A 17,500-nucleotide genomic window follows, 5' to 3' on the forward strand; every position below is an offset into this window, starting at 1 on the left:
AGAATTTCCTATGAAATTGTTTTCTTTATTTTTTTATTTATATAACTTATTGGCTAAGTAAACCGTGGAGGGACCGGCATGAATGTTTATTGTTTTTTTATTTGAGTTTCACGAATGAGAATGCATTACCTTCGTTTTATAAATCTCGTCCATCCTTTTCTTTGGTTAGTAATGAATATTTTGCATACGGGACTGACAACGAACGAAAAGTGAAATCCCCGTTATTTGTGAGTCTTTACACGAAGACAATTTGATTTCCAAACAGAATTAGCCCAAATGCCCGAAATCTATACCAATTATAACACTCTCTTTCGATTTATTTCGGAATTAAGTCTTTCGGTCGAGATTTATCCTAATTACGACTCTTACAAGCGACATACGACCCTGGAAGGAAGGAGGAGGGCGGCGTTAGGGGAGAAGGGGGAGGGGGTAGATGGGGGAGTCGCCCAGGGAGGTGACGGAGAGGAGGGGGAGGGATGGGACGAAATCGCCGAGTGTGAGTGAGAGAAGCTAATTGCATAAACCTGGTTTAAGTGCAAGAGGAAATTGGCTACGCACGATATTTACACTAGTTAGGGCTGATAATTAAGACAAATGAGCGAAAACGGAATGGATCTCGCTTTTATGGGCCGCCGTCTTTTTAGTGCCGTATTTTGTCTCTCTTAATGATGATAAGCCTTTTCTTCGTCTTCTTTTATGCGATGGAATAGAATTCATAAATATTTGGAAATTTTTGGAACTTTTTTTACGGCTGCAATAAAACCTTAAGTTATATATTTATCAGGCATTTTACGCTGCAAATTGCTTAAACTGGTCTTCGCTGAAAGAATCTTTTATCATTTTTTTTATTCATATTAAATTACGATTCTTTGCAATACCGTTTACGATGTTATCGATTTTTTTATCTCACCTAAATTGCAGAAGGAATATTTCCATATATGAAAATTTTGCTATGGTGTCAGTGTATAGCAGGTTCGGTTAAATAAGTCTGCCTTAAAATGTCAGGTTATTTAATATTAATTTTATTTTTCACGGCAATCTTTTATTTAATACTTAACCTTTATCTTTGTTACATGAATAGTTGTAGTTTATTCTGACACAAATTATCCAAATTGTATTTTTAACGCTCTAGAAATGTGGTTCTTCATTGTTAATATACCCAGGGCAACTTACGTCGTTTTGTGTTAGATTATTATTATTATTATTTTTCTGTCACAGTCTTCCTATTCGACTGGGTGGTATTTATAGTGTGGGGTTCCGGATTGCATCCTGCCTCCTTAGGAGTCCATCACTTTTCTCAGTCTGCTGTTTCTAGGAGCACACTCTTCAAGGATCTTTGGATCATGCCTAGTGTTCCTATGATTATGGGTACAATTTCCGCTGGCATATCCCATAACCTTCTTATGTCTATTTTTAGGTCCTGATACTTATTAATCTTTTCTCTCTCTTTCTCTTCTACTCTGGTGTCCCATGGTATTGCGACATCAATGAGTGATTCTTTCTTCTTGATTTTGGCAATCAGCGTCACGTCTGGTCTATTGGCACGTATCGCCCTATCTGTTCTGATACCATAGTTTCCGAGGATTTATTATTATTGTTATCATTATTATTATATTGATATTTTTATTATTATTGTTGAAAATTCTAGAGTAATGCAAATGTAGGAATATACATATGAAAATAATATATACATCGAAAGCTTTCGAAAACCCACTCGACTCTCGTTTTCAATCTAAATAAAAATGAAAAGAATAATAACGAAGTAAAATGTTACAGAAATATTTAGAGTCTAAAAGGAATTGTTTACAAAAGAAGAACTGTCCTTATTCAAAGACAGATAATTGGGTAATTCAGGTAACTCCATCGTTCTCCGAAGATGAACCAGGTAACTTCCTGGCAAGTCTTAAGCGGTGGTTCATTCATCAGCTCTCTTCGATGGTTCAATGTAGCGGGGTAGTGCCGTCAGTGCACCTCGCAAGGTGCACTGTAGCCATTACTTAGGTTCTTTGCAGCGTGCCTTTGGCCCCTAGCTGACACTCCTTTCATTCCTGCTGCTTAACCTCTGTTCATGTTCCCTTTTTTCAACCTTACTACCCTCTCAACAATTACTTCAACATTATTTTCAACGCTGAATGACGTCATAGATCCCAGTGCTTGCGCACTGGCTTAAATTCTTATATTTTTATTCCTATTTCCATTCTTAGATCTCCGTAATGGGTTAGTGCCGTCAGTGGACCTCATACGGTGGACTGTAGGCATTACTTAAGGTTCTTTGCAGCTTGCCCCTAGCTGCAACCACTTTCTTTCCTTTTACGGTACCTCCTTTCATAGTCGCTTTCTTCATCTTACTCTCCACCCTCTCCTAACACTGGATTCATAGTGCAACTGCTTTGAGGTTTTCCTCCTGTTACACCTTTCAAACCTTTTAGTGTCAGTTTCCATTTCAGCGCTGAATGGCCTCATATTTTCCTATTTCTGTTCCCATTGTTAGATGGTTGTCCAAAACAGCCCACAACTTGAGTGCTGAGAGTAACCTTAGTACCCAGAGGAAAAGAGAGGTAGTGGCAGATTCAGAATGGCTAGGGCACTGCCAGCTGTTTTATTCAACCTCACGTTTTCAAAACCTTTTAGTATTATGTCTACAGATCAAGCTATCAGTAAATTTTACCTCCCGTGTTAAAGATATATTTCCCTCCACGGAACAAACTGCAAACTAAATAGCTTCTTCTACCAACCTCCTAATGCTTGTCTCTGCTAATTTAACAGGAATTGCAATTCATTCCATTTGATTCGGTTATCATTTTTCCAGATAAGGTTGACAAGACCGTTATTTTCAGCGTATTAATTACATACCCTTCAGTGCTCACTAATTCTTGTGGGCAATCCTTTACCAATTTCCCCATTAGTTCTTGTCTTATGGAGAGGTAAAGATTTTAAAAAAAGAGTTTAGTTGGTCAGCGTGAAACTAATGAGGCATTTTACCTGCCTTAAATGCTTCCTTTGGTTCGGCTGCTAAATGACTAAAGTGCCAGGGATTGTAGTTTTATTTTTGTTCTATTTTTCACAATGGCGACCTCATTAAATACATTCTTTTAAATAAAAAAAAAAGTATTAATGATGTGGTCACTATAGGCCATCACATATTTTCTGTGCTTTCATATTTAACTATAGAACTGGTTTCAGAATTGTAATTCGCTGATGTCCACTGTCCACTAAGAACGGTCTTTCATTTCCTATTTTTTTCAGCAATTTTAAAGTCTTTCTGGCTTTGGTGTTGATATTTTTTGTTTGGAGAGGTTTGCAATATTGAACTTCAAATCATGTTCCTTTCCCAAAAGGTTTGTTCATTTCATCTTATCAATTTGGTATTTTATTATTATTTTTATATGTTTATCTATTCCGTTCATTTACTAATTTATTTTATTTGGATCAGTTTATTTAATATTTTTATATTATTCCATAATTTCCTTATCTGTCTCCACTCTAGTTTTACATTTATAAATTTTGTTTCACGTTGGCTTGCATAGCAAGTTGGTGACCTTTTTGCCTTGTTCCTAATGGATGTTTGCGCACTCTTTTGATCATGAAAATGGAAAAAATCCTTCCAGATGAGATTTATCAATATCTCGAAATCATCGGTTATTCAGATCCTATGAAATCATTGATCAACGATATAGTGAAGAGAAATATGTATAAAAAAGATACATATCCTTGCCACTGAATACAGTTTCACACTAAAGTTTCCAATAAGAAAAATGATTCCTGTTGGTTAAACGTAAATCTTGATAGTATCTCGAAAAGGAATATTTATAACGTTTTAGTAACATACAATAGAATAACAAGCTATCAACCGCTGAGGTCTGGTTCGTAAATTGTAATTAATTCGAATATTCAGATATCAGAGGTTCTGTTCATTTTCTCTCATCTGAATAGTTCTTGAAAGCGGTTTACCTCTAATTTCATTCAACCTCTTGTAAATAGGTATACGCAAGTTGTGAGGATTCTTCGTAGGATCTTCAAACTTATCTAAGGTTGTGAAAGTCAAAATAAAGAAAGTTTCTATTTTCATTTTTCAAAGGAGGATTTGAGCAGGTACTTGGTTCTTATTTTTATCGAAGGCCATCCATATGAGGGAACCTTCACTTTGTAATATTTATTATTATTATTATTATTATTATTATTATTATTATTATTATTATTATTATTATTATTATATTACGATAAATAAAATTATATTAAGTGCATATATATAGTACGTTTGTATATACATACATACATACATAAATATATAAAATACATACATACATACATAGCATACAATACATACAATATATATATATATATCATATATATATTATATAGATAATATATAACGATATATTATTATATAAACATATATGTTATGTATCAGTTTTTATTTCTCCCATGTCCCGTACGTTTTTTTTATATATAGTATATATAATATATATATATTATATATAATTATTATATATAGTCTATATATGTGTGTGTGTGTGTATAAATGTATGTATATAGATATATATATCTCTATATATATATATATATATTATATATATATATATATATATATCTATATATAGATATATATATATACATATATATATATAAGATATATAGATGTGTATATATATATATATATATATATATATATATATATATATATATATATATATATATATATATGCAGTGTACTCGAAATCCTGAGAGTAGGCATCCAAGAATGATATAATAATTTTCTTTTTGTACAAAATTTCTGGTTTAAAAATGCCTAACGAAATTATGGTGGCCTGCAAATGGTTACAAAGGTTCTCTTTAGTATCTGTAAAACGTTTTCTAGCAATTTTTATCAGGCTCCGCCCATTTTCTTTTTCCATTTACTTTACTTGCGATGATTTAAAATTCCTTCAATTACAATCTTTATAAAAGTGTACAATACGTATTTTGTTTTTTGTTTTCTGTAAAATAAAACTTTTGAGATGGCTTTTGTCTGTTCGGCCGCACTTTTTTTCTGTCCGCCCTCAGAACTTGAAAACTACTGAAGCTAGAGGGCTGCAAATTGGTATAGTGATCATCAACCCTCCAATAATCTAACATACCAAATTGCAGCCCTCTAGCCTCAGTAGTTTTTATTTTATTTAATGTTAAATTTGGCCATGATCGAGCTTCTGGCAGCGCTATAGGACAGGCCACCACCGGTCCGTAGCTGAAAGTTTCATGGGCCGCGGCTGTACAGAAACTCGAATTTCGGCGCATTTTTTGTTTTATATTGAATGTAAAACTGGTGAGGTATTAAACAGAAATTCTAATAAAAATAACATAGATAATTCTAATGTCAGTGAAGTTGGGTCTAGAAAAAGATTATCATGAATTACGCAAATGAATTTTAGAATATGGAATAATAATAATAATAATAATAATAATAATAATAATCGTTGCATTTTATGCTAGTGATGATGTCCACTGATTAAGAAATCATTATTCGAGAGGTAGATAATATTAAATAAAACTACAGCCATACATTTTTACATGAGGCTAACCTTAGGAAACGATATGAAAAACTTGCAAGAAAACGATCAGACGGAAAGATACAAAAAAACTTGACAAATTTAAAAATATATATATATATATAACAGTGTTCTTCAAAGGAGCAATAGATCATTCTGATTTAAGGTGAACTTCTAAACAGCAATTATGACGAATGTATAATTGGTTTATAAAGTAAGATTGCCTTAACACTAGCCACACAAAAAATGTCTTATATTTTGTTTTCTGTTGCCTTAGATTTCATAGTTACCCATTTGTAAACTTGGAAACACGGACTATCACCTTATAATTGGACACAAGTTAAGTATATCTTAGTTTTACCAGACCACTAAGCTGATTAACAGCTCTCCTAGGGCTGGCCAGAAGAATTAGATATTTTTACGTGGCTGTAGGTCCCTAGCAACGGGACCTACAGCTTATTGTGGGATCCGAACCACATTATATCGAGAAATGAATTTCTATCACCAGAAATAAATTCCTCTGGTTTCCGCGTTGGCCGAGCCGAGAATCGAACTTCGGACCACCGGATTGGTGGCCGAGCGCAAAATCCCCTCGTCCAATGAGGAACTGTGATTGGACACAAAACTCCAAATGGTATTTAGGTATAATCGGATAAATCTAGATTTTAGTACCATACTCATTATTACTATAATAAGTCAGGCTACAACGAAGTATTGCGGCCTTATAATAAATGCGCTTCTGGTACAAGATTAAAAGAAATTTTCAATGTATATTCTTATATTTTCGAATTCGCTTGTTTAGAAAAATAAATAGAATATTCGTTTCTTGTCAGGTTTTGATTCAATATATTTGCTAAAACTCTGCTTGAGTTACTCACAGATCAGGTATTTTGGAAAAAATATCTCGAATTACGTTCTGAACTGTCTTTATTTGTCACTCCATTTATGTAGTTATATATATATATATATATATATATATATAGATAATATATAATATATATATATATATATATATATATATATATATATATATATATATATATATATATATATATATATATATATATAACGTGAAAGTTGAATATTTCCCCTTCATAGTATTTGTCACTCCTTTTATATAGCGGTAAATATGCCAATTTTGTTTTATTCATCTTAAGAAATAAAACACACACACACTATGAAGGGGAAATATTCAACTTTCACGTTATAATATATATATATATATGTATGTATATATATATGTAGTATATATATATATATATATATATATATATATATATATATATATATTTATTATAACGTGAAAGTTGAATATTTCCCCTTCATAGTATTGTAGCTAGATATATACTACAGCAGCCAAGATCAGACCACGGCTGGAATCTATCGGGGTTATAGAAACAAACCATTTCGCTGAAATTAAATTGTACTCTGAGCAGAAGTTGACGTTTGTCAGTACTTAAACATAGTCTTGTCATAGCTTACAGTATCTCGCTGGAGTTGTACCTAGTGTGGGCTTTGGGCTCGCTAATACAAAGGCGTTGTATGTTTGTTTGCTAATTCTTCGACCAAATGTCAAGTTCCTTCTGGCATGTGCAAGGCAGGCCATTCTCCATCTCATTACATTTTTCCCCGTCGTTCTTTTGCCGAGGAAAGAAAATTTCCCCGGCTTTTACTTCGTTTTTCGTTTTCTCTCTCCCACCTCCTCATTTCGTTTCTCTCCTCTTCCTCTATGTATTCGTTTTTATCGTCGTTCCACTCTCCCTTCTTAAGAATCCAAGCCTCATTTTCCAGACCCATAGTTCCTTCTTTGATCGTGAAGCGGGGCCACGTATTTTTCCTCGGACAAATTGAAGAATTAACATTTTTCTAAGTTTGGGAGGTCCAACCACTTAACTTCTGATTGAACATCATAAGTTGGGCTCCCGAATTTTTCGTTTTGAGTTTTAGATTTAGAAATGTACATCGGGGTCTCTTTGACTGGAACTTCTGCCATTGGTCTCTTAGGAAGGCGGATAAAAAAGCAAGAAGGGAAGCGGAGGGGTAGAAGGAATAGGAGGAGGAGGAGGGGAGGAGGAGGATGCGTGGAGAAGAAGAAGAAGAAGAAGAAGAAGAAGAAGAAGAAGAAGATAGAGAGCGAGAAAAGGTTCTTGAGGGGAAAAATGGCGAGGCCAAGTTAAGTTCCATCCAGTGAAAATTAGGGCGTCATTTTCATAATAGATCTTTAAGACTTGATTTATGATTTCTTCTCTCTTTTGAAGTCGGAGTCAATTAAGGTTCTGACCTCCGTGTGATCAGGTGGCTCAGGTCAACCTCGTTAGAGAGAACTTCCCCGTAATTATTTTCCAAGAGGGGATAATTAGGCCAATATATTTTACATAATTATCATTCCATAATTACATATCTGTCGCAGGTGACGATAGAGCTGATGGAATGGGATCAGGAGGAAGCTTTGGCTGCAGCGAGAGTCGCTTAATTGGAAATCTCCAGTGTTCTCTTCTAATTGCAGGTCTGTCTTGCCTTCGGTTCTTGTGGAAAATCAATTATTCGGATTGGCCGTCGCACGATTTATTGTACGCGTCGGTTTCGGTGTTTTCTTACGTGCTTTGATGTATGCTGCTATATATCCGGTAGGGGTTTTTTATGTAACATTTTTTCCCCGTGTTATAAACTAGATGATTGAGAATCTATGACATGCGCCGAATTGGCAGTCAACTCTTGATAAGCCCGTAAAATATTCCCAGGAGCTGAAGCCGAAACATTGAATTATTGCCATGAGATTAAATTGTTTTTACCAACATTTACCATAATGTTTTGTTGCAACTGTATCGAAGATTATGAAAAGAGAATAAATGGATTCTGAGCAAGCCATGAAAATACGACATATTATGGCGCATGTCTTTATTCTTTTAGGAGTGCTTCAAGTAATCTAATTGTGGCGGGCTTAGTATACACGAATCGCGTTTGGCTCGTTCATAAGTAAAAAAAGATGAAAACCTTATCGTCTGATTAGCGTATTTCCGAATGAATTATCTTTTAATATATTCAGTCAGAAAAATCGTTTCTTTCCAGTATTTTTCCAGGCAAAGATATGAAAGTCCGTCTTGGATATTTTTTATCTCTCTTTTTATCTTTGGTGTGATTATAGCATTAAAAGGTGATCCATCATGAGTTTAGTGTCAGAAAAATTTCGTTTTCCATTATTCAGTCTTTATGAATTTGTACTAAGATTAACTGATGGGGGAGGGTGGTGGCGGGTGATGGATTCTCTCTTTTTTTTTTTTTTTTTTTTTTGCAAAAGATGGTGAAGCTGATTGTTTTTTTTATTATCAAACACGAAAAAATATTGAAATATTCAGTCGTTTCAAGGAAGGTAACGTGACGTGATTATTGTGTACAATTCAGCAATAACTTTGAATTGTGAGAAAGCGAATTTTCAAATGAGATTTTAAAGAAAAGTAATATAACATATGAACGTATTCTCTCTCTCTCTCTCTCTCTCTCTCTCTCTCTCTCTCTCTCTCTCTCTCTATATATATATATATATATATATATATATATATATATATATATATATATATATATATATATATATATTATATATATATATATATTATATATATATCTATATATATATATATATATATATATATGTATGTATGTATGTATTTATGCACAGACAGATATATAATCAGTTATATAGAACCTTTATCATTTTACATTTTTAGTTTACCTCTTAACTTTACTTATGTTAGTAACCTCAAGAGGAACATCAAAACGTATAATATTTTTTAGAGGGTTTCATTTGCTCAATGTTTCATAATAAGGTGTTTTATGGTATAACTACATCTACACTTTTTGTGCAAGTTCTCAGATGACTAAAACGTTATCGGTGATTGCCTTCAATAGCTCAAGAAACATTTGCAATATCTATGTAAAATCCACTGTGCCGGCATATTGCGAGCGAATCCTAAATGTCGCCTTGTTTAAACATCTGAGGCCATTTTGAGACGTTCTGTTGTACTGCGATGCCCGAAATTATTTTTTCATTTTCCAAAAGGTTGTAGCTATGAAAACAACAGAAGGTACAATAACAAACAAAACTGTGGTACCATAATGGGATAAGTCATTCTTAACTTCCTTTTGATACCTAAAGTTCAAAATCACGGAGGAAAACTGCAGTTGAACAATTGCTTAGGACTCGGATGCTAGATGTAGGTCGAGAAGTATTTCACGTTGTTTGACGATTAATTTTTGTGGGAAAACAGTTATTGTAACATTTATAAACATGTGCAGAAAATGCATTTAGACTTGAAGGTGTAACGTTACTAACCAGTTGCACACGAATCACGAGTGTTAGATACATACAAAACCAACGCTACGAGGGTCTTATATTAATTAATAATCACGAGTAACTTATCCTTTTAACGCTAACGAGATATAATGCGAATAATAAATTGAATTAGCCTTCGAGTAATATATCCGTTGAGTGGATATCAAGGTAGATGAGGACAAGTGATGGAATGTAAGATAAATTATTAAGATGTTTAAATGAAGACTTAGTTGCTCAAAGACGAAATTACGAGAATTTGTGTGCGCTGAGAGGTACCGTGTTCGGCTCTTGTTTGCTCAGTCCGTGGATCCCTCCCGACCAGTCCACTTAGCTTTAAATGTGTGCCAATGTCTGCGAGAAGTTAGATATATATATATATATATATATATATATATATATATATATATAATATATATATATATACTATATATACATATATATATATGTGTGTGGTGTGTGTGTGTGTGTGTGGTGTGTCTGTGAGAGAGAGAGAGAGAGAGTGAGTGAGTGAAGTGGCGAGCGTGTGTGTTGCGTGTTGTGGTTGTGTAGAATCAACTGGCACTTTTTACCAGATACATATGCAATTGTAATAGCCACAATGCCCTCTTAACTTCTTGATTCTTTGCTCTCTTTTGGTTACGCTTTTCACTACAAAGCCTGAAGATCCAATTTCAAAGAAATTTGAAGAAGAAATTGTGATGTCCGGTACTGGGAAACGAACCCAGATCCATTAATCACAAAGAGGTCGGAAACGTGACCTCTTTGTGATTATTAGACCTGGGTTCGTTTCCCGGTACCGGACATCACAATTTCTTCTTCAAATTTCTTTGAAATTGGATCTTCAGGCTTTGTAGTGACAAGCGTATCCAAAAAAGAGCAAAGAATTCAAGAAGTTAAGAGGGCATTGTGGCTATTGCAATTGCATATATATATATATATATATATTATATATATATATATATATATATATATATATATATATATATATAATACACACACACACACACATCATACATATATATATATATATATATATATATATATATATATATATATATATATATATATATATATATATGTATATATATGCACATATATATATATATATATATATATATATATATATGTATGCATATATATACTATATATATGCATATAGATATGTATATATATATGCAATATATATCATATATATATATACATAATATATATATATATATATATTTATATATATATATTATATATATGTATATATATTCATATTATATATATATATGCATATATATATCATATATATATGCATATATATGTATATATATATTGCAATATATTATACATAATATATATATATATAGTATATATTATATATGATATATATATATATATATATATATATATAGATATATATATATATATATAATATAATATATATATATATAAACATGTGCTTCATTGTTTCAAGATATTTCTTCGCTGATATATATACTATATATAGTATTATATCATACTATAGATATATATATATATATAAGTATGACTTATATATATATAGATATATATATATATATATATATAATACTATATAGTAATATATATATATATATGTATGTATGTAGTGTACTACTATGAATCTTTACATTAAATTTATAATATATTCTATACGTATTTGTGTGTGTGCGTGCACGCGCGTGTGTGTATGCAAGCAAACAGCCAACACGCACATTGATTCATGCAGATAAGATGGGTTCCTGGAATTCCTCGTGAGACAAGCAGCAGAGCAGAGCAGCAGCAGCAGCAGCAGCAGCAGAGCAGAGCAGCAGAGACCAGCTGATAAGAACTTTTGTTTTCAGTTGGGAGACGATGCGGTTCCTCTCCGTCTCTCAGCAAGATGAGGGAGAAATTGTAGCACTTGTAAAGCGGATTAAACTTGCGTCAATCCTACTTAGTAAGGGTTTCCTCTCAGGAGTGCGTGCGCGGCCACTCACGCACTCACATGCGCACGGACACACACTTACCCGCGCGCACACACAAACACTCGCAACTTTCTGGTACATCCTTTTATTTAGATTAGCATATCCCTGATCCCGTTTGATTGAAGTCGTCGTTTGTAATTGCTTTTTAGGAGTTAATTAGATGAATTAATTATAGTTAATCTGTCCTTTTGAGCAGTCCTGCGATACGCGCCATCTATGTTTCTAATCTCCGATGCTTTGAGAGATTATGATCTTATTTAGATTAAAAATCAGATCCGTCGCAGTGATATCGAGTCCTCTTTTGTCCTACGGTGATTATATAGATTGTTAAAAGAGAATTTCCAAGACTTAATGCCTGAAAATATCTTGAACTTAACTTTTTTTTTTTCTTCAGTTTCATCACTTCTAATAAGTTGTTACAAATCCATCTCGTTTTTTTCATGCTACCGGGAAAAAAATAAAGGTAGTTTGAATGTATACATTTGGAAATAAAATCTAGAACGGTAAGATTACTCACGGTGAATAATGTTAATTTTGCGGTTGTTTTTCTGATTCGAAAAAATATGAAGTGCAATCCCGCCACATCTGTTACATTGAAAGAAACTGGTTACTCTGTTTTTTCAAATACAGTTTGGTCTTTGCTGTGCCTGCCATAGTCTAGAATATGTCTGCTGGCATTCTCTAGCATCTTACCGCCAAATCTGAAATAGTTAGCCAGTAACTGATTGATTTGTCCCAACGATCTGGAGGCGGGAATTTGCATAGACGAGTATAAGAAGCAATGTCAAGTGTATTATCGGTTGTGCAACTGCATCATATTGAACATTTGAGGATTCAGTTATACGCAAATTTTGTAGGAAATATTGGTTACACAGTGTAAATATTGGCAGCAAGATGCCAGAAATCGTGTTCTAGTAATTTCAGAGCTCCACTGCACCTGTCAGTCATTAAAGATGTCAGCCGATTTTGATCTCTTGTTTGTTATATACATAATTTTTATATTCTTAGGCATTATTTTATGTAAGAAATTTTGATTTTCGGAAGCATTAAGCTATAGGCTCAAGCTTTCCTGATGTTTATGCTTGCTCAGTCAGCTAGCAATGGATATTTCGTTGCCAAACTGCGCCATTTCCTTCGTTCTTTTATAATTCAGCATCTTTTCAGTATAGCTGTTTTGACTTCTATGTGAATGTGAGCTCTTTTCATTCGTTATATTTGTGTCTTTTGTATTCTCCCCAACTGCTCCGTTTCATAGGATATATCACAACCTTTCTTCCGTTATCACAATATTTTTTCATTGTACGTATATGTTGCAGAGGTTTATCTTACTATTTAGTTTTATTTTCTTGGAATTTTTTTTTCACCTGTTGTTATTTCCGACTTGCCTGAGGCAGAACTTAACATTTCCTACTGCCTATTTAAAGAATGCAAGATTGAGGCTCCTTCATTTTCCAAGCAGAAGCTCTTTTTTTTTCTGAGCTTGGATGGCTTTTGAATCATACATAATTATGCGTATGTTTTCTTTAGCTGACGGGGGTTAAAATACATAGCGACTAAAGCTTTCATACAGCTTTCTTACAGATGCTGCAGAAAAACAACCTGAGAATATCTGTCAAAATTGTTTCACAATGAAATTTCAACAGATAATAGTCAGTATTCTTGCAACGAACGTCAAGCGTAGGAAACAAAGGTTGAGACTTTATGAAAGTTAATACAGAGAGAATGTCTGAAAAGGGGAAATGAAACGTATATAACATGCATAAAACATTATGTTTTTCCCAAAGCATTTTCCTATGATACCCCGTCGACAGTATTTTCCGTTGCGGCTCCATATCATCAAAGAAAATCTGACCAACGATGTAACATTGGAAAGGAAATATCACTGTATGTAGTTCTGGCAGTATGATAAGGGATAAGGACCTGATTTTAAGCCGTTTTGTTCTTCGTAAAATAAGGAGCCTGGCTCACTGGTCTTGATAAATAACTTCGATACGATTTTCAGGTATTAGTGAGAGGAAAATATGGCTCCAGAATTCTTCGACGTATCGTGATGAACACATTGAAACCGTAATCACGATGTTTTTACATTTTACAAGGATTTCGTCGGATTAAGTTACAGCGGGAAAGAAGTCCGTGTCGCGTAACCTAAGTAATAATATACATGTTTCAACGTAATGATATCCACGCACTAGATTCTTTCACCTTTCACCGGATTATTCAGTCGTTTAGGTAAAATAAACGTCGCTTGTGATCAAATGCATTTATAGAATCGCCCTGCCAATTGCTTTCTGTATATGAAACTGTCTGGTCGCACGTAAGTGATTCATGAAGCGTTCCCTCACTCCTCACTCATTATGTTGACCCACCACCGTTTTTTGGCTAAAACCTCGCTAAACTGTTCCTTTCTTTTCCTCCACAAGGCCACTGCCTCGTAGGGGGTTAGTGCCATCAGTACTGTAGGCATTACCTAAGGTTCTTTGCAGCTTGCCTTCGGCCCCTAGCTGCAACCCTTTCATTCCTTTTACTGCACCTCGTTTCATATTCTCTTTCTTCCATCTTACCTTCCACCCTCTCCTAACAGTTGACTCATAGTGCAACTGCGAGGTTTTCTTCCTGTTACACCTTCCAAACCTTTTACTGTCAATTTCCGCTTCAGAGCTGAATGACCTCATAGGCCCCAGCGCTTCATCCTAAAATTTACATTCAATTCCATTTAGTTCGGTTCATAAAGACATTGATATGTGCAACTTATTGGCCTTCGCCTAAAAGGAGAAATGCGCAAATAATATTAGAAGGAAATGAGACCTCAAATTTAAGTTAACTCTGGATGCTAATTGGATGCTGATCATCTTGGTAACTAATATGAATTAAATTTATCCGTCATCTCTTTGCTCTCACGTTGTATGATTATTTACCATTTACACGATGCTTCTCGAGGTATCATATTCTTTTACAAACTTATTCATGTAGGTGTGAAGACTTTACCGGCTTCTAAACAACTAGAGCATGTAATTTGCCATTCAGAAGAAATGTCTTGGGGTTATAGATAAAGAGAGAGGGGATGCATTTTGTTATATATGTGAAAACCAAATAGGACAGAATCCCGCATTACATAATAATACTCAGACTCATACTTGAACCTTCATACGAGCATGCACACACAAAATCAGTCAATCAATATAATCTGCACGTATATATATATATATATATATATATATATATATATATATATATATATATATATATATATATATATAATGTGTGCTTGTCATAGTGTTCATTTTAAAAGATGCCATCCATTTCTCTTCCCCGCCTTTTGTTAAAAGCGTGAAATGTTCAAATACCGGTACGTTACAATATATCTGTATTATTACTTATGTCACGTGACACAGACTACTTTCCATGCACGTCTAAATCCGACAAAATCCTTGTAAATTGTAGAAACATCATGGTTGCAGTTACGATGTATTCGTCAGGATACACCCAAGACAACTTTGAGTAATATGCTTATCTCATCATTGAATAAAAATCATATCTATTTCATTTATTAAGAGAAATGTGCCGAAGTCCTCTTTTTCTTTTTTTTCTTTTTTGTGTGGGATGGTTGGCGAGGCGCAAGGACGAAACCCAGTATTTATGTCAGACTCCACGCAATTTATGCCCGTTGATGTGTACATTCAGACGGGACAAATGTTAGGATTTGTTCCACCTCGTGCGCATGCGTCCTGCGGCTCGCCGGAGATCAGCGGGATACTAATAATGCAGTGATATTAAAAGAGGAAATCAGATTATAGATTGTCAGCTTAGGGTAGATTAAAGTTCTAAGCTGTGTTTAGCTCCAACTTTGTTTTGTCAGATGATTTGTTTTTTATGTAATTTTTTTTAAACAATCTCTTACTCCCCACCCCCCTCCCTATACATTAACCATCTCCCTCCCCCACCACCACTACCTAGCGTGTATACTATTGGTGTTATGTTCACTTGTCATGTTCAGTGCTTCATACTGGTATCGTCTGAATAATAGATTAAGGACTAGAATTATTAGATTTTTTAGAATTACTAATCGTGATTATGTAATCGTATTATCTCAAACACTGATTATACGTAGATCTCAACATAATGATCCCAAGAAAATATTAAAATTCAACTAAAAGTAAAGGAATTAAAAGATTAATAAATTAAATATGTTCATATATATATATATATATATATATATTATATATATATATATATAAATAATTATATGTATATATATATATATATGATATATATATATATATATATATATATATATATATATATATATATATCCTCCACATAGACCATACTGACAACATTGTGATTTTTTTATGCTCACGTGAATTAATCTTGCCATTTTTACTTTCAGTGTTTTGAGGCTTGTCTTGAATCGTTGGAATGACAACCAAGTATCCATGTTTACAAAGATTCATTTACTGTATATAGTGTGTGTGTGTGTGTGTGTGTGTGTTTGTTGCTCGCTAGCGTGCGTATAAGGATTGTACTAAGGTCATCCAGTCCATAGTTATTGCGGTCATACCTTGCAATGCTGCTTAGAAGGTTGTCAGTGACGTGGCACCAATGTTCCGCGTCTCTTGGCAGCAAAACACTCGTGGGGGGAGGGGAGTTGTGGAACCATTGTTACAATGAAATATCCTTTAAATGGCAGATGCACCAATGGCGATCTCCTCTTCATACTAGGAGCATTCTAAACACAATTCAAGAACATTCTTGCCTCTTTGTTTCCTGTAAAAATCCCCTCGTGGTAATGGGCTCTCAGGTCCCCAGAGGTATTTTTTGCACTAATGGAGCTTAAAACAGAGAAGATGGAAGACTTATACCCCAGAACACAGTGTCATGTGGTTATGACTCTGGATAGGTGATGCGCAGAAGAGAGGAAACATAAGATAGTTGGAATCCTTTACTACAAAACACTTAAATGTTGTAGAGCTTGGTCAAACCAGTGTGAAAGAGCAGGGTGTTCAGTAATGAATCGGATGACTGCACCTGATGTCACTAAGAGATGATGGTGGGGGAAGATTTGTAACCCCTGTTTTGTCATGAATGTTTTCCGGAAGTGTGGAAAAGTGCAAATGGATTACTGTGCCATTTTGTGTGTGTGTCAGAAGAGTATTTGTAATTCGTACTTTTTCACCCAAGAAAGTAAGACAAGCAAAAATAAAAATATACATTAATAAACATGAATGTATTTGCCCGGATTTGGTTTGAAATCCTAAGTTATATAGAATTAAGAAACCACAAAATTGGCCCAGGTTCAAAATCTGAGAGTATTTTTCAACTGTGAATAATAAGGTAACAAAAATATTAATAATTTTAAATTACTTATCTACGAGAAAAAAAAAGCTTTTATGAAGAGTTATCGAGAAAGGTAAACAAATAAAATATTTACTAGGCCTTTCATTCAGAACCCCGATAATTCTTAAACTATTCTCTTTCATATTATAAAAACGAAGAGAAATTTGGGCTTTCCAAGCTAAAATTTATTTTTTTAAATAAAAGACCGAATCGATTGTTCTCGGTCTTGAAAGGCAACTAGGAATAGAGGCCCTGCGTCGGATGGCCCTTAGGGGTTAAAGCCGTCAGTGCACCTCACGCGGTGCACTGTAGGTATTATTAAAGTTTCTTTGCAGAGA

This window comes from Macrobrachium nipponense, chromosome 11, assembly GCF_015104395.2.
Source record: "Macrobrachium nipponense isolate FS-2020 chromosome 11, ASM1510439v2, whole genome shotgun sequence".
Taxonomy (NCBI): Eukaryota; Metazoa; Arthropoda; class Malacostraca; order Decapoda; family Palaemonidae; genus Macrobrachium; species Macrobrachium nipponense.